This window comes from Nyctereutes procyonoides, unplaced genomic scaffold, assembly GCF_905146905.1.
Source record: "Nyctereutes procyonoides isolate TBG_1078 unplaced genomic scaffold, NYPRO_anot_genome, whole genome shotgun sequence".
In the NCBI taxonomy this organism is placed as follows: Eukaryota; Metazoa; Chordata; class Mammalia; order Carnivora; family Canidae; genus Nyctereutes; species Nyctereutes procyonoides.
The window spans coordinates 14,417,647-14,435,486 of NW_026575147.1; the positions used below are offsets into that span (position 1 = coordinate 14,417,647).

Below are 17,840 nucleotides of genomic sequence, written 5' to 3' on the forward strand. Positions count from 1 at the left end.
GATGAGTAGGGACCCTGGGCTGCATGTCCACAGGGCTTAAAAGGTTCTTTAGGGAACCCACAGGGCTGACTTTACAGAATAAACTTCCCATTTGCTCCCTTTATCTCCTCTGGCCAGCTTTGGATCTTTCTCGTGGTTGTGCCCTCTCTTTATTGCCTCCTTGATCCTTCCGTTTCCCTTGGCTCTTTCTCTGCAGATCCCACATGGCGTCACTGCAAATGCACTCCTGTGGCGGTTACCAATGATCTGCGGTCATCAATTCATTTTCTTTTCTTAGCGGTTCTCTCCCTTGACTTTTCTGCAGGTTGGACATTGCTGTTCATCCCCCCCCCCCCAAACTGGAACATCACAGGAGTCTGCTGTAGATACCATGCAGGATGCAGGGTAGGTAGGAGGCAGGTCCTGCCGGGAGCAAGGAGATGGGCATGTCCAGGAATGAATGGCAGATGTATTCTCAGCCCTTTCTTTTTGAAATCCTTGCATCCTGTGGCTGCTAGGATATAAGCCTTTTCTGGTTTTCTTCCTAACTGCCTGAGATTTTTTTTTCTCTTTCTTCTGCTGTGTCTGAAATACAGGAGATCACTATGGTTTGTCCCTCCGGCTCTTCTCCGTACAATCTTCTGGTGACCTCAGTGATCCCACATCCTCACCGTTAAGGCAGGGTTCCTCTTCGCCCACTTCCCTCCATGCGTGTGATTCCACGTTAATTTGGGGAGCTCAGAAACCTTTAGGGGGTCTACCTCCCCACTGCCTGGTAGACCTTTCACCTTGCCTAAATCACCTGGCTCTTTTTCTGCAGCTGGTAGCTTCCCTGTGCTGTCTCCCTCATGCCACCGGTCTGTCAACTGGGGTTGCTTCTAGCATGGCCCTCAGAGCTGCTGCCTTTCCATTCCTGGCATTGCCCTAGTTTGGGTTCTTATGTGTCCTCTGTCCTCGTGTAGAGGGCTCCCGACAGACCTCTCCTGTGTCCATTCCAGTCTGCCCTTGGTACACTACCCTAACTCCCCTGCTCCCCACCTGCCCCCTCTCCTGCTCCACCCTGGTCTTTGTTTATGCTCCTTCTTTGAGCTCTAGTCACCTTTGTCCTCAGTGTCCCCTGTCCAACGCCCCACCTCCCAGCCATTTTTCAAAGGCCTCATCCAAATGTTGACACTTGCATGAAGCTTTCCACTGATCCCTTTGGGTGGACATGCTGTCATTCTCGAACCCCAAGGCATTTGTTAGTACCTTGCTTTGGTTTTTTTCTTTTTTTAAAATTAATTAATTTTTTAAAGATTCTATTTATTTATTCATGAGAGACACACAGAGAGAAGTAGAGACATAGGCAGAGGGATAAGCAGGCTCCCTGTGGGAAGCCCAATGTGGGACCCAATCCCAGGACCCTGGGGTTAAGCCCTGAGCTGAAGGTAGATGCTCAACCCCTGAGCCACCCAGGTGCCCCTCTTTGGTTTCTTATATGTTTCCTTATATTGCAGTTTTCACATGGACCTGATGGCCCTTAATGTACTCTGAGTCTCTTAAAAGAAGATCCAGAGACTGATTGACCCTTTCTCTCCCATATCCTCTAGCACATGGGCTTCTTGCTCAATAACTCTTTGTTGAATGAGTAATACTGTCTTATATTTGTCTAGTGTACCTCAGCGAGGTCTTAGCTGAACCTTTTTTTTTTCTCTTTAATGATTATACGGCCTGCTCTAGTAGAACCTTATTTGCGTTCAGATGGGATTTTGAAGTACTGCCATATGTGACTTCATTACACATTCTCTGCTGGCTGTAACTTGTTTAATGTGTACATTGCTGCATTTTCATCACTTAGGGAAAGCTGGCACGATCTCTTCCTGCCAGAGCTCTCAATGGCAGACGTGAAGAGACAAAGGTTTTTCGTTTGTTGAGTCAGATCCTCCAGTTAAGGCTCTGTGAGAGCTTACAAATTTGACCTTCTCTTTGCTCGTCTCTGGCTCACGTGTGGACTGGGAACTGCATGTGAAAATCCATAGCCCCCCAGTCACTTTTAATGGCCTCGTAAGGACTCAGAAAGAAGGATTTAGGTGTCCTTTGACAAAGCAAACTGAAATACCATAAGCCCTTTGTTAAAATATTTCAGCTCTACCTGTACCAATGGATTCAGTAACTGCCAATATTTATCTTACAAATGGCTCAGGTTGGAAAGTCAGATTGTTTGCTTCTAGGCAGTTCAGTGAGATGATAGAATTTGAGCAATAATAGAAACAATTGCGAAAAATCCTTCGCAGATATGCTGTACTCTGTGGGTCTTGATTTAGAATAATGTTGATGATAACCCAAGAAATAAAATCTACATATTTCCCATGGATATCGTGAAGGGGTGGAAGAGGGTAGATAAATACAGTTTAGTCTTCATTAGCTTGTCTCTCTTAATGATTCCTCACGGTTGCCAGTAAGCACTTATTATTGAAACAAGTATTGCAGGAATAGCTTACCTTGAAAAACTTGCCTGCCTTTCTTTCCTATCCCCATCCATTCTACATAATACAAGAAAGTGGAAGGCATTTATTTATCCCCCCCTCCCCCCAAGTACTTCAAAGGTAGGGAAATGGTAATCTGGAAATAATGACATCTTGCTTCTTAGTTATTCATACCGCTGAAAAGTCACAGCAATAGGATTCCAAAAGTCCTTCCTTTGTGATTTTGGGATAAAGTTCTTTTCACCTTTTTTGAATATGAATGTGTGAGATGTTAGAGTTAGCATTGCTTAAAATAATAAGGGCCATAGGTCAGGAAAGGTTTTGAAGAAACTGGAAGTTACTTTTAACAATTCTGTTTCTAACAATTCTGTTTCTCTTGTCTAGCCGTTTCATACTGAGGATCTGTAATATTTCCTCTTAGGACCTCATTGTTACTTTGCTGCCTATCTGGTTCACATTGCCCTTGGAGAATTTGAAATATTTTATAGGGAAATTGAAGCTGTTTTTTCTTCTTACCAAGAGCAAGGAAAAAAAAAAAAAACAATAGAAGGTGGCAATATTGAGAGTGCAATCGAAAGCAGACCAGTCCAACCTATCTTTGTCTTGATAGGGCTGTGTAAAGGCCAGATGAATCTGGGTTTGGGTCTCTCATTTAATAGCTCTAGTGACCTTCAGCAAGTTATTGAGCTTCTCCGAATCTCAGTTTTCTGGGTTTCAGTCCTTTGTCTTGTCAGTCCTATGATAGGGGAGGTAGTATCTACCTTAGGGTTCTGTTCTGTGGGTTAATTAAGGTAAGTTATAAATAGCACCCAGCTCAGTGCATGGTGTAAGAGACACATAGGATGTTCTTGTTCCTCCTTACACTATACCAGCCTTACTCTTGAGAGATATTTGCTGATGAATCAAAGTAAACAGATGACAAAATAAATGAGAAATGCTTTTATGATTTTAGCTGAAATGATGGATTCTTTGATTAATCGGGTATTTTGTGTTATTCCCCTCCTCCCATTAGTTTGTTATCATTCTTTCATTTTCGTGGTCATCTTAGAGATTAGAATATACATTGTTGACTTATTAGTGTTTAGTAGTGGTCCTTTTGTCACCTCCAGGATCATGCAAGACCTTAAAACATGAAGTACCATTTATTCCACTCTTTTCTCTCACTTTTCGTGTTGTTGGTGTCATATATTTTAAATTATGCATATATTTTAAATTCCAGAAGGCATTAGTAATATTGTAGCATATAGTCAATTTTCAGTAGATTTACACAGTTATCTTTTTTTTTTTCCCCCATCCTTTCTGTTATCTTTCTGTTGCTCTTTATGCCTTCTTATGTTTCCATGATTCCATCTGGGATCATTTTCCTTCCATTTGAAGAACTCCCTTTAGTATTCCTTTTTGGTATTTCTTTAGTATTTTTTAAATTAATTCTCTTTCCATTGTTGGGAGTTGGTGGAAAGCACATTTATTTTGTTTGCCTTTTAAGGAAATTTTTTTCTGTGTAGAGTTGTAGGTTGGCAGTTACGTTCTTTCATTACTTGAAAGATGTCATTCTATTGTCTCATGAACAGTGTCTGTTAAAAGTCAGCTGTCAATTGTGTCCCTTCTCTGCTCTTACAGTTTACCATCTTACCATGATGTTCCTAGGTGTGGTTTTCTCTGTATGTATCCTGCGTAGTATCCATAGGACTTCTGGAATCTATGGCATAATGTCTTTTGTCAGTTTCACATCTTGGCCATTATCTCTTCAGAAGTTAATTTTGCCTGATTCTACCACATTCTCCTGGAGGACTCTTACACATATGTTTAACCTTTTCTGCTGTTTCGATATGTCTTGTACACTATTTTCTGTACTTTTCATCCATGTTTTGCCCCCTGGGCTTCAGTTTGGATAACTTGTACTGACTTTCTTTCTGCTACATCTAACCTGCCCTCAAACCTTTTTGAGCTCTTAATTTCAGATATTCTGAAATTAGTTCTAAAATCTCAATTTGATTTTTTTAAGATTTATTTATTTATTTATGAGAGACACAGAGACAGAGGCAGAGACACAGGCAGAGGGAGAAGCAGGCTCCGTGCAGGGAACCTGAAGTGGGACTCGATCCGTGGACCTGGGACCACACCCTGAGCTGAAGGCAGATGCTCAACCGCTGAGCCACCCAGGTGTCCCTCAATTTGATTTTTTTTCATAGATTTTAGGTAAAGGGTGAAATCCTGTTGTCTATTTCTTTAGTAAATGAATCATTTATTTTAAAGTCCATACTGATAATACCAATATCTGGATCCCTATGGATCTATTTCTATTGTCTGTTGTTTTTATTTTCTCTTGTATTCAGTTATTTGGTCCTGTCATATGGAATGTCTCATAAATCCTGGTTGAATACTGAAAAACTGTGGAGACTCTGTATGATGTTCTCTTTTTCCTAAAAAGATTTACTTGTATTTTTTCTGGTAGTCCAGCAGAAAAAGAGAAGCTCACTGTGATCCAGGGAGGAATTGAGATGTTTTGAGACTGGATTTCAGTGTCAGTGAAAGCTAGTGTTTTCAGCTTTGCTGGCACTCCAAGGGCATATGGGCCTTCCAGAGTTGTAACCAAAAGCCTGGAGTGTTTACTATTGTCTACCTTCCTTTGTAAAGTCAGAATTCCAATTTTTGTCTCCCCAGTACTGAGAGATGGTTGAAAACTTTGCTTAACCTTTTAGCCTCCTCCTATTTACTTTCTTCTTAGCTTCTCAGCCACTTACTCAACCCCAACCCTTTCCCTCCCAGTGTAGCTTTCATGATGTCTGTTTGGCTTGAGGAGAAAGCAGTGCAGCATGTCAGCCTTGCTTCTCTGCTGTTGCCTTTCTCTCTGGGGCCCTGGCTTCTCAAACTATGATTTTCTAGGGGTCCATAACTTTACTTGTCTTCTTAGCCCTGTGAGGTGTTGAAATACTCTGGAGCTACTAACTTCTGCTTAATTTCTGGCCTGCATCACTTAAAAGTTGGCAAATGTGGGATCCCTGGGTGGCGCAGCGGTTTGGCGCCTGCCTTTGGCCCAGGGCGCGATCCTGGAGACCCGGGATCGAATCCCATATCGGGCTCCCGGTGCATGGAGCCTGCTTCTCCCTCTGCCTATGTCTCTGCCTCTCTCTCTCTCTCTGTGACTATCATAAATAAATAAATTAAAAAAAAATTAAAAAAAAAGTTGGAAAATGTTCCAAGAGAAAAAGCAGTGGCCATTGTGGTGTTCTTCTGTGATCCTGGCCCCTTGATCCCACATACCTTGTTTATGCACCCTGCATTCAATTAGCTATTTCTTGCACTTTATCTGTCTTTTGTAGTTGTTTTCAGGACCAGAGTTGATCTGATGCAAGATGCTCCATCATAGCAGAAAGCAAAAATCTCCCAAGAGGAAATCTTAATTATTGATCTTTTGAAATTTATACTCTACTTACCTCTTCTCTTTCCAAAAAAGTAGTTGAGGCAATTTACAGTGAAATACACATGCACAACCAAGAAAGACCTTAAAGTAAGGTTAAAAAAAACAAACAAAAGCAAACAAACCCAAAAGTGCAAGGGCAACGGAAGATGGAGGAAGGTATAGAGATAGAAAAAGGAAATCATTAGAAATTTTGACAATGTATGATTTCCATCATTGACCATCACATTTAGTACTGAGCTTAAAGCTAAGATACAAATCACAAGTGACTTTGATAGAAGTTGGGGGAAACAGGACTTGGAATTGGTATAGAAAAAGAGAGATGAAGTTAACAGTAACAATTACATTGTTATTTTTTGTTTAGGCCTTTTTTTGTAGGCTTAGGCAATTTTCCCCCCCTTTTTTTTTTCTTTTTCTTTTTTCTTTTAAGACAGGAGTTAGCAGACGGTAGAAGGTGCTGAGAATTAGCTATAAGGGTTTAATGGAATCAGGACATTGGGATGTGGTGTTGGGCCACTTAGGAATTGGGAGTGTAATGCTTTGGCATAGAAGCCTTCATACCACTGCACAGATGTGATGTTAGAGTGCCCTTATTTTGTCTTGAGTTTCAAAGGTACTCTGGGGCCATGTGAACTGGCTTGAATGCAAGAGATACCTGCACACTTCTTGTTTTGGGGAGGAAGAATGTACAACGGTCCATCAGTAGGTATTTTTTTCTAGTACTGAATTTTGAGGGAGTTTTATCATACGGATTCTTGGTTATTGAACAACACAGTAGTGTCCCCAATAGTACTTTCAAGACTGATAAGGAAATGCTTTTTTTTTTTTTTTTTAAGATTTTTGTTTTATTTATTTGAGAGAGAGCATGAGTGGGGTGAGAGGCAGAGGGAGAAGCAGACTCCAGAATGTTGGACGTGGGGCTTGATCCTGGGACTCTGGGATCATGACCCAAACCAAAGGCAGAGTCGGTGCTTCACCAACTGAGCCACCCAGGTGCCCCAAGAAATTCTTTTCATGTGAAGGTTTATTATATTGACCCCTAAAAGCAAATGAAACCACAATTTAAAATTGTTACTTTGTAAGGACATATTTATGGAGAGCTGAATTAACACAGTTGGGTTACCTCTAAGGGTCTGGGGCTGTTACTTTGAAATACTGGTAGAGATTGGAAAATTGGAGGAAAATTTTGTTCTTTTTCCCTCAGTTATCAACTGTTACAAGAGGTTTTGACAAAAATTGGCAATGTGTGGCTATGCAGATATTCTTTTTGATTTGAAGAGCCATATGCTTTAATTTTTACAAGTTACATTTCTTTAAAAATATTATTAGCTGTTATTTAACAATATTAAAGGGAATCTGTGCTGAGTCCCAGACTGCTCATAGCAAGTTGAAATTCTGTTACCAAAATTTAAAATCTTGATCTGTATGGAAGAGGATGTCTCTGTTCTGCATGCAAGACACTGCTTGGGTTTATATCTTTTTGGATTAGAATTTGATCTTTCAAGCATCTGTTCATACCTGCTTTACTTTTCCCAGTGGCACAATAACAGAGCCAGCATTGGAGGTATTTTTGCAGGTTGAGTTGGAACATGGAGGCAGGAGTACCCAAGTGATCCCAGGAGAGATGAGGAAGGCTTCACAGAGGAGGTGGTGCTCGAGCAGTTTCTTGCAGGAGGATAAGGAGAGCATTCCAGGTGAAGGAGACACAGAAGCAGGGGCCGTGGGTCACGAGAAAGCATGATATTTGCAAGAAAGGAATGGTCATTTGTTTTGTTGGAGAATAAACTTTAGAGAGTAGGAGAATGGCAGGAGATAAGGTGGTAGCTATGGGTCAGACCATGAATAATCTTGTATGTCTTTTATTCACCCATTAAGCAAATATTTATTGAGCAACTGCTACGTACCAAGCCCCGTTCTAGGCACTGGCATTCAGCAATGAACAAGGCAAGTCAAAATCACTGCTCTTGTAGAACTCATATTCTAGTAAGAGGAAACAGATAATAAATAATAGTAAAAATGTACAAATACACATAAAGTGTATTAGTGGTAAGTGATAAGAAAATTTGGCGGTACACAAATGTGTGTGGGTGTGTATGTATGTGTGTGCATGTGCACACATAAGAGGCTGACCCAGGAATTAAGATCTGAAGCTGGTAAAGGAGCCTGCAGGTGGAGTATGCACCACTCAGGGAATGTGTAAGAGGGTGAAGTAGATCTGAAATAAGGGGAGAGCATGACTGCCTACCATCCAGGGAGTCGGTGGGAGGTTCTGGAAGCAGAGGGCTAGGTTCTGTGAGACCTCTGTGGCTTTGGGCTTTTACCTGAGATGGGTAGCGGTTGGCAAATTTGCAACAGGGTGATGATATAATCGAGCTTAAGTGTTTAAAATAGTGCATTGGCTGCTGTGTTGGGAGTGGAGGACACGAGTGGAGGCCAGAGGCCAGATGGGAGGCTGTAATAATTCATGGGAGAGGGATGGTGGCTTGAACTGGGGTGATCACGTGGGGAGGGGGAGCGCTGGGAAGATCGATTGTATCCTGGGGGTGATGAGGAGCTGTTACGGACCTGGACCACTGAACTATGATTTGTGTGTTACAGAGACAATTTTGGCAACAGTGTGGAGCAAGGATTACAGAGCTGAGACTAGGGGCTGGGTCCGGTTCCAAAGCTCCAATCACTAGGAAGAAAGAGTGGGGACCTTATAAGGGCTGTGGGCTCATGCTGGAGGGCGCTGTGGGCAGCTTGTTAACCCCAGTCAACGTCTTGACAAGGGGACAGGAATTGACAAGATTTACATGTTAGGGAATTCCTTTGTAAACCTTGCCAAGAAAGCGGAGTGGAAGGATTGTGATCAGGTTATTCTGAGTGCAGTCTGTGGAGCAGATAGCTGCAGCTCCATCGCAGCCCAGCCCAGGGCCCTGTGGTGAGGATGAACAATCTGGGGGTGCGGTGGGGGGCAGAGGGGAGGGTATGGCTGTTTCTGTTTCACAGATGAGAAACATTGGCTCCAAAGAGGTTAAGCTCCAGGCTGCCCTGTGCCTCAAGGGTTGCCCCCACCACCACCACCACATGACTGAAAGCTCTCTTAGGGAGATTCAGAATTGTCTGGTCATCACTAAAATTAAACGGAAAAAAGAGGCTGCACCTTCCTTTGTGAACCCTGGTGGCAGACAGCTTCAGTGCAGGATAGTCATGTAGTAATTTGAAGGCCCTGGGGTTGCCAGTGACAGAAATGCTTTGAAGGAGTGTAAATGCGGAGGGGTGAAATTACAAGAAAGTGAGGTGTGTGTGGGAGGAAGTACGTGCATGTGCGTCCAAATGGAATGAAGTACGTGCATGTGCGTGCAAATGGAATGATTTAGACGATGTGGCTGGATCCAGTGGCTTGTGTGATGCTTTTGGCTCATTGGGTCACTAGGTCACGTTCATCTCACCTCTCTGTGGCCCAGGTGCTGCTGGCCTGGCCCTCTTTGCCCTAGATGGCCTCCTCTCCTAGTTAGGAGGGCTGCCCAGTGCAGCTTCAGAGGAAATCCTCTCTCTCTCTCTCTCTCTCTCTCTCTCTCTTTTTAATTGAAGTATAATTGCCGTAAAATACCATATTTGTTTCAGGTGTACAGAATAGTGATTCAGCCTTTGTATATGTTTTAAAATGATCACCTCAGGAAGTCTAGTTACCATCTGTCAACATACAGAGTTAATACATTATCACTGACTTGTATTCCCCATGTTGTACATTATATCCCCATGACATTTATTTTTATAACTGGCACTTTGTACTACTTTTTTTTTTTAAGATTTTATTTATTTATTTGAGAGAGAGAGAGTACAAGCAGGATGAGCATCAAGCAGAGAGAGAGGGAGAAGTAGACCCTGTGCTGAGCAGGGAGCCAGGACCCTGGGATCATGATCTGAAGCCGAAGGCAAACACTTAACCAACTGAGTCACCCAGGAGCCCCCGGAAGTTTGTATTTCTTGATCCCCTTCACTCATTTCACCTCCCCCAGCCCTCCACCCCCCACCTCCTTGGGCAGCCATCAGTCTGTTCTCTGTATCTAGAGTCTGGCTTTTGTTTGATTGCTTTGTTCTGTAGATTCCATGTATAAGTGAAATCATACAGTATTTGTCTTTTTCTGTCTGATTTGTTTCATTTAGCAGGATACCCTCAAGATCGGGTAGATACCCAGAAGTGAAATTGCAGGATCGTATGGTAGTTCTATATTTAATTTTGGGGGGACCTCTGTACCGTTTTCCACAGTGGTTGCAACAATTTACATTTCCACCAACACTGCACCAGGGTTGTCTTTTCTGCCCTTCCTTGCCAACACTTGTTATTTTGTTATTTCTTCTCTTTTTGATTATACCCATTCTGACAGGTTGAAGGTGATGTCTCATTGTGGTTTTGATTTTCATTTCCCTGATGATCAGTGATCTTGACCATCTTTTCATGTGCCTGTTGGCCATCTGAATGTTTTCTTTCTTTTTTTTTTTTTTCATCTGTATGTTTTCTTTAGAAAAATGTCTATGTAGATTTTCTACCCTTTTTAAAATCAGATTGTTTGGGCTATTATTATTATTATTTATATGAGTTCTTTACATGTTTTGGAAATTAACTCCTTATTGAATATATGATTTGCAAATATCTCCTTCTGTTCAGTGTGTTGCCTTTCCATTTTGTTAATGGTAATCTCTGTTGTGCAGGAGCTTTTAGGTTGGATGTAGTCTGTTTATTTTTGCTTTTGTTGCTTATGCCTTTGAAGTCAGATTCCCCCCAAAAACATCACTAAGATGAATGTCAAAGAGCTTACCACCTATGTTTTCTTCCAGGAGCTTGGTGGTTTAATGCTCACATTCAAATATTTAATCCATTTTGAGTTGATTTTTATATATGGTAGTAAGATAGAGTGTTCATTCTTTTGCTTGTAGCTGTTCAGTTTTCCCGGCACCAACTGTATATTCTTGCCTTTTTGGTGGTAAAGTAATTGACCAGATATGCATGGGTTTATTCCTGGGCGGTGTTCTGTTCCATTGATCTATGTGTCTGCTTTTATGCCAGTAACATACTGTTTTGATTACTATAGCTGTGTAGTATAGGTTGAAATTTGGGATTGTGGTTCTTCTGACTTCATTCTTGTTTCTCAAGATTGCTTTGGTGATTTGGAGTCTTGAGGTCTTTTGTGATTCCGTAAATATTTTAGTTTTGTGAAAAATACCATTGGAACTTTGATAGGGATTATACTGAAGCTGTAGGTTGCTTTGGGTAGTATGGACATTTTATTTTATTTTTTCTTAATTTTTTATTTATTTATGATAGTCACACACAGAGAGAGAGAGAGAGAGTCAGAGACACAGGCAGAGGGAGAAGCAGGCTCCATGCACCGGGAGCCCGACGTGGGGCTCCAAAGGCAGGCGCCAAACCGCTGCACCACCCAGGGATCCCTGGACATTTTAACAATATTAATTCTCCCAATCCATGAGCATGGAATACCTATCCATTTATTTGTGTCTTCAGTTTTTTTCATCAATGTCTTTTGTTTTAAACATTTTATTTATCTATTTATTTATCTATTTATTTATTTATTTATTTGACAGAGAGAGAGAGAGAGAGAGAGAGAGAGAGAGCCAGAGAGCACAAGGAGGGGGAGGGGAACAGCAAAGGGAGAGAGAACCAGACTGCCTGCTGAGCAGGATCCTGGGATCACGACCTGAGCCTAAGGCAGATGCTTAACTGAATGAGCAACCCAGGTGCCCCTATCAATGTCTTATAGTCTTCAGTATACAAGTCTTTCATCTCCTTGGTTAAATTTATTCTTTAGGTATTTTATTCTTTTTGATGCAGTTATAAATGGGATTGTTTAATCTCTGGCATCATGTCATCTGCAAATAGAGTTTTATGTCTTTTGATTTGGATTCTTTTCATTTCTTTTTCTTGATTAATTGTGGCTAGAATTCCCAATACTATGTCAAATAAAGGTAAGGAGAGTGCTCTTATTGTCTTATTCATGATTTTAGACGAAAAGCTTTTAGCTTTTCACCATTGAGTATGGTGTTAGTTATGGGGTTGTCGTATATGGCCTTTGATGGAGTATGTTTCTTTAGTACCCACTTTGTTGAGAGGCTTTTTTTTTTTTTTTTAAGATTTTATGTATTTATTCATGAGAGACAGAGAGAGAGAGAGAGGCAGAGACACCGGCACAGGGAGAAGCAGGTTCCATGCAGGGAGCCTGATGTGGGACTCCATCCCAGGACTCCAGGATCACACCTTGAGCCAAAGGCAGACACTCAACCACTGAGCCACCCAGGCGTCCCTAGTGAGAGTTTTTTTTTTTAATTATTATAAATGGATATTAAATTTTGTCAAATTCTTTTTCTGGATATATTGAGATGATATGATTTTTTTCTTTCATTTTATTGATATGGTGTATCATATTGATTGATTTGTGGGTATTGAACCAGCCTTGCTCCCCTGGAATAAATCTCACTTGATAGTGGTGATCCATTTAATGTATTGTTGATAATATATGATGGTATGTGTGAATGCTATGTGATCCATTTAATGTATTGTTGAAGTCAGCTTGCTAAGTTTTATTGAGGATTTTTACATCTGTGTTCATCAGAGATATTGGCTTGTAATTTTCACCTTTTTTAGGGTGATAGTTTCTGGTTTTATTATTGGGAACGTTGGCCTTGTAAAATGAATTTGAAAGCATTCCATCCTCTTCAATTTTTTGGAAGAGTTTGTGAGGGATAGGTATTAAATTTTCTTTGAATGTATGGTAGAATCCACCAAAGAAGCCATCTGGTCATGGACTTTTGTTTGTTAGGAGGTTTTTGATTACGGATTCAATCTCCTTACTAGTAATTGGTCTTTTTCGGATTTTCTATTTCCTGTCTCCAGGTCAGGGGAGTTTTCGGCCATTATTTCTTGAAATGTTTTTTTTAATTCTTTTTTTTCTTTCTTTCTTCTTTTGCTGCTCCATCTGGGTGATTTCCAGTGGTTTGTCTTCCAGTTTACTTATCCATTCTCCTGCTTCATCCAGTCTGCTCTTGAACCTTTCTATATATTTTAGTTCAGTTATTGTATTCTTCAGCTCTGTGACTTCTGCTTGGTTTTGTTTTTGTTTTTGTTGTTTTTAAAGTAGGCTCATGCTGGGCCAACATGGGCTTGAATTCATGATGTTGAGATTAAGACCTGAGCTGAGACCAAGAGTTAGATGCTTAACCAGCTGAGCCACCTAGGCATCCTGCTTGGCACTTTCTTATAGTTTCTTATCTTTGTTGAAGTTCTCACTGAGTTCATGCATTCTTCTCCCAAATTTGGTGAGCATCTTTATGACCATCACTTTGAATTCTTTATTAGGAAGTTTTCTATCTCCATATCATTAAGGTCTCTTTCTGAAGTTTTGCGTGTGTGTGTGTATGTTCTCTTGTTTGGAACATATTTCTCTGTTTCTTTATTTTGCTTGGCTCTCTGTTTCTGCATATTAGGTGAAACAGCTACTTCTCTCAGTCTTGAAGGAATGGCCTTGTGTAGAAAATGATCCTTCTTGTTCAACCTTGCTCTAGTTCTTGATTGTCTCTTAAACTTTTGTGATTATCTAAGTAGCCTGATTTATTCTTGATATGTCCCTGTTGTTGAGGTTGTGCCAAGACCTGTCAGTGTTCCAAGGGGACGAATCTCATTTATCACTGAGTTTCAGGTTGATGAGAAGCCAGACCCTTAGGCAGCAGTTTTTAAAGTATGCAAATATGTATAGTCCTGTGGGGCTGCAGTTGTAAACCCCACTGACCTCCAGACCAAGGAGATTTGCAGGTGATCTCTGGGTAACAGTTGAAAAAGTTGGAGCTCTACACAAGTGTATAATCTCATTGGAAAGTCTCATCAAGCTGTAGTGAGGCTAGTCTGGTGCACAGGAATGGTATCTCTTTGTTTATGTTCCCTGGGAGTGCCCCTTAGGGCCTCTGGGTGTGTTGGAAACCTGATGATTGTCCCTTGGTGTGAAGCTTTAGGTTAAGTGAATAGACCTTTTTGCCCAGGAAAACTGTACATATGTGTCAGTGTGCTGTCTGTGCAGGGCCCTGTGGGTATTGACCTGCTAAGAACTGTCTTTCTGATTGTTACAATCCCTTGGAACTCAGTAACACCAGCCCCCTGGCCACCAGGCCCTGGCCAATAAGGAGTGTCTCCTGTGTGGCTTCTGTGTGTCTGCTGGCTTTAGCAGAGCAACTGGAGGTTGTAGGTGTGGGGTACACTCACCAGCTTCAGAAAGGCAGGTGGGGGGGGGAGGGGAAGAAAGGCAGTGGGAAAATGCCTCCACCATGCATGCCTATGGGGTTCAGTGATGCAGCAGGAGAGTACCCTGTCTGCATACAGGCTTTGGCCCAAGTTGGGCATGGGAGAATGCCATGACCACCAATGCTCACCAGCCCCAGCCAGAGTGTGGGGGAGTGTCACAACTGCCACCTGCACTCATGGACTTCAGCAAGGGAAGGAGAGAATGCTGTGATTGTTTATGTTCACTTGACCCTGCCAGGTTGTGGGGAATTGTGGCAACCGCCCAAGATCTCCAGGCTCAGCGAGGCAGCAGGACAGTGCCATAACCATTCACCCCTGCCTGACCCAGCAAGGCAGTGGGAGGGTGTATGGCCAGGCACCCAGGCTGCACCAGTAGGCTGGAGGGCTATAAATGGTGTCCACCAGTGCATCTGTCTCTTGAGAGAGCACCGACTATCCCTTGCCCCTCCAGCAGATGCCCCCAGACCAGCAAATGAATCTCCTTTACAGACAGTCCAGGTGCTTTTGAAATTGGGGCTTTTTCGGGGGGATTTAGAAGGGAAGTGAGACTGCAGGTACTTCCTATGGCACTTTGGGTTCCTTGGATGTCAGCTCAGCTGGCTTTCTTAGCCAGATGTTTCTGGAAGCTCATCTCTGATGCAGACCGAAAGGGTTGGAGTGCCTGATGTGGGGCACTGACCCCTTACTCCTCCAGGAGAAGTGCCTGTCTGGTGAGATCCTTCCCTCTTGCATGTCACTGCAGTGAGAGTGGGTGTGTTGTAAGGCTGTGTCATCTCTTCTAACCATTTCAGTGAAGTCCTTTTATCTTTTGTTGTGAGAGCAGTTAATCTAGTTTTCAAATCTTCCAAAGGGAAATTATCTGTATGTGGCTGTTGATTTCATGTGTCCTTGAGAGAGGGTGAGTTCAGGTTCTTCCTACACCAACCACCTTGGACTCTTTTTTCACAAATCATCCATATAGTGCTCTGATTCTAAAGGAAGTAAAAATTTCTGAGTAGCTTCAGCAAAAATGAGCCAGGAGGATCCTGATTGACCTGGTTTCAGCCAGTATCCATCCCTGGGATGGGGACATTCAGCGTCAGCCAGATCTGAGGAACAGTTGAGGAACCCTGGGTAGCAGGCACGGATATGCTGCATGTTTGTCAGAAGTAGTAGGTATGAGGTCATGGGTGTCATCCTATAGGCATTGAGTTGCCTTAGGAAGAAAGCAGCATGTTTCAGCACTACTCTAAGAATATTTGGGGTTGGTTCTGTTATCTGCAGGAAGAGATGTAATCCATAGTTTTGAGTTGCTAGCACCAGTAACTCTATTTTTAAAGAGAGTGCTTTTGGGTACCACATCCTTTCTTTGAACTTGGCAGCAGTCTAGACCCATCCCCGGCCAGGATGGCAGAGAGCCCCCTGCTCAGAGCACACACTAACCTTCTCCCCATCTCTCTCTTATGGATGCTTTCTTTTTCCCTTGTCTTTTTCTTTTCTTTTCTTTTTTTTAAAGATTTTATTTATTGATTCATGAGAGATACACAGAGAGAGGCAGAGACATAGGCAGAGGGAGAAGCTGGCTCCCCATAGGGAGCCCGATGCGGGACTTGATCCCAGGACCCCAGGATCATGCTCTGAGCCGAAGGCAGACGCTCAACCACTGAGCCACCCAGGCATCCCCCTTTTTCTCTTTTCAAAGAGAATGATAGGGGGAGGAGAAAATAAGATGGCTTTTAAAGAGTGTTCAACACTTTTTTTTCTTTTTTACCCCACCACAAATTAAGATAAATGTTTTCATCATAATCTGGTACACACAACTTTGTGTACTTAACAAAATTTAATGAAACAATATGTACTCCTTACTAAATGCAGAGGACTCTAATATTTCCTCTTTTGTTTAATTGTATTAAGACACACACACACACATACTCTGGTCACAACCACTATTAATTCATTTCACAACTACTGAAAGGCAACTTTGACTTTGAAAAACATAAATTAAATCACTGAAAACAAGCAACAATAGTATATTAGTTTGCTAGGGCCACTGTCACAAGGAATCACTAACTGGGTGGCTTAACCAGCAGAAATGTACTCTCTTGCCCCTCTGGAGACTAGCAGCCTGCTTGTCAGCAGGGTCGGTTCCTTCAGAGCACCATGGAGAGTCTCTGCTCCAGGCCTCCTCGCCAGCCTCTGGTGGTTTGTGGGCCATCTTGGATATTCTTTGACTTGTAGATGCTTTATCCCCATCCCTGCCTTCATCTTCACTTGGCGTCTCCCTGGATGCATGTCTGTGTGCTGGCTTCCCTTTTTAAGGATACTAGTCATTGGATTAGGGTCCCTCCCTATTCTCATATGACCTCAACCAATGATGTCTAACAGCAACTGAAAACATCTGCAGTGACCCATTCCCAAATAAGATCACTTGTTGAGGTCCTGGGAGCTAGGGTTCATCATATGAGTTTTGTTGGGGGAAGCATAACTCAATCCGCAACAAATTATAAAAATACAAAATTGAAAAGACATCATAGAAGTTCCCATCTCATTGAGCTCTTATTATATGGCAGACTCTCAGCCAGGCATTTTATTGCACAAATTCAATAAATTTTTCTTGCCCTATTTCATAGTTGAGGAAGCCAGTGGTGAGAGAGGTCAGTCTCTCAGATTTAAACTTAGGTCTCCTTCAGAGTTTATATGTGAGGGTTAAGTCTGGTGTGGTAGTTGCTCTTGGAACTAAGCTTTTTTGGGATAGTTACTCAATTTTGTGTGTGATTTCTGTATAAAACATAACTGTTTCCTTTATAAAAATATAATCTATTTGTATCAGGAATGAGCTCTTTCTGATAGTTCTAACGATTTCATGCTTTTTCTTTCCATTATAATTGTTAGTATAGTGTTGATTTTATTCCATTTTTTTAAAACTGAGTATCCTTTTCAAAATTCTTATACTTTTTGAGTGATTTTTTTTTTTTAAGATTTTGTTTATTCACAAGAGACACACAGAGAGGCAGAGACACAGGCAGAGGGAGAAGCAGGTTCTCCACGGGGAGCCCAATCCCAGGACCCCAGGATCACGACCTGAGCCAAACGCAGGCACCCCTTGAGTGATTTTTTAAAAACAAATAATATTTATTTATTTTAGAGAACTCGAGCAGGGGGAGAGGGAGAGAGAACTTCAAACCAACTCCAAGGGGAGTGGAGGGCCAAGGTGGGGCTGGATCTCGCAGTGGATCTTTGACTACTGAAATCAAGAGTCAGACGCTCAATTGACTGAGCCACCCAGGTGCCCTGAGTGATGTTTCTCAGTAACATAGTAGTATGCCTGATGTTAATATTGAAGAAGTTAGTTTAGAGAGACTTACCGAATGTGCCCTTATCCCAGCATGAGGAATATGTGCGGAATGCAGGTGTTTTGTTTTGTGTTACGTCACTGGAATACAAAATAAAGGAAATTTTGAATTAAGAAAAATAAATAAATGGGGATCCCTGGATGGCTCAGCAGTTTGGTGCCTGCCTTCGGCCCAGGGCATCGCCCTGGAATCTCGGGATCAAGTCCCATGTCAGGCTCCCTGCATGGAGCCTGCTTCTCCTTCTGCCTATGTCTCTGCCTCTCTCTCTCTCTCTCTCTCTCTCTGTCTCTCATGAATAAATAAATAAAATCTTTAAAAATAAATAAATAAATAAATGAACTTAGGTCTCC

At 42.0% G+C, this 17,840-nt stretch overlaps 1 protein-coding gene across 1 annotated transcript in view; it reads left to right on the forward strand.

Annotated features, from left to right (window-relative positions):
• The window catches only part of PTGFRN (prostaglandin F2 receptor inhibitor), a 78,118-nt gene that overhangs the window by 18,611 nt on the left and 41,667 nt on the right, over positions 1-17,840 (forward strand). The gene's annotated exons all lie outside the window — the stretch shown is intronic.